The sequence below is a fragment of the Schistocerca piceifrons genome, unplaced genomic scaffold (assembly GCF_021461385.2).
Source record: "Schistocerca piceifrons isolate TAMUIC-IGC-003096 unplaced genomic scaffold, iqSchPice1.1 HiC_scaffold_1197, whole genome shotgun sequence".
Taxonomy (NCBI): domain Eukaryota; kingdom Metazoa; phylum Arthropoda; class Insecta; order Orthoptera; family Acrididae; genus Schistocerca; species Schistocerca piceifrons.
In genome coordinates, this window is record NW_025727012.1 from 4,389 (window position 1) to 5,000 (window position 612).

General features: G+C 58.2%; 1 non-coding gene across 1 annotated transcript in view; it reads left to right on the top strand.

The window, feature by feature from the left end:
* The first annotated feature begins 362 nt into the window (after positions 1 to 362).
* The window catches only part of LOC124729248, a 1,909-nt gene continuing 1,659 nt past the window's right edge, over positions 363 to 612 (top strand). Inside the window, exon 1 of the ribosomal RNA XR_007007565.1 lies at positions 363 to 612. This exon is cut by the window's right edge and continues 1,659 nt beyond it. This is a non-coding gene — a ribosomal RNA (small subunit ribosomal RNA).

Below are 612 nucleotides of genomic sequence, written 5' to 3' on the forward strand. Positions count from 1 at the left end.
TGTGGCGCTGGCGTTGGAGCTGCCGGTCACCGTAGGTGGCGCGTGTTGTCTCCCGCCGGCAATGCCACGACAGCACGCTCCCGGGCCTCTGTCGGCAGCGGCAAGCTCAGTTGGGAGCACGGGTGGTCGCACCGAAAGCGTCTACTCGCCTAACTCCGGGCGATTGCGCCTCTCTCGAACCCGACCAAGTACTTGGGACGGCGCTGCGCGCCGCCGGGACCTGAGAGGGTTTCGAGGTGTATTGTGCAGGGGAGCTCAGCCTCCTCCTGTTTGCAGAATGATTGAGCGGACGCTTGCGTGTTCGCGCGGGCCCCCGGGACACACTCCCGGGCGGCCGGCTGCTCAGCTCTAGTTGACGCAGCTCCCTGGTTGATCCTGCCAGTAGTCATATGCTTGTCTCAAAGATTAAGCCATGCATGTCTCAGTACAAGCCGCATTAAGGTGAAACCGCGAATGGCTCATTAAATCAGTTATGGTTCCTTAGATCGTACCCACGTTACTTGGATAACTGTGGTAATTCTAGAGCTAATACATGCAAACAGAGTCCCGACCAGAGATGGAAGGGACGCTTTTATTAGATCAAAACCAATCGGTCGGCTCGTCCGGTCCGTT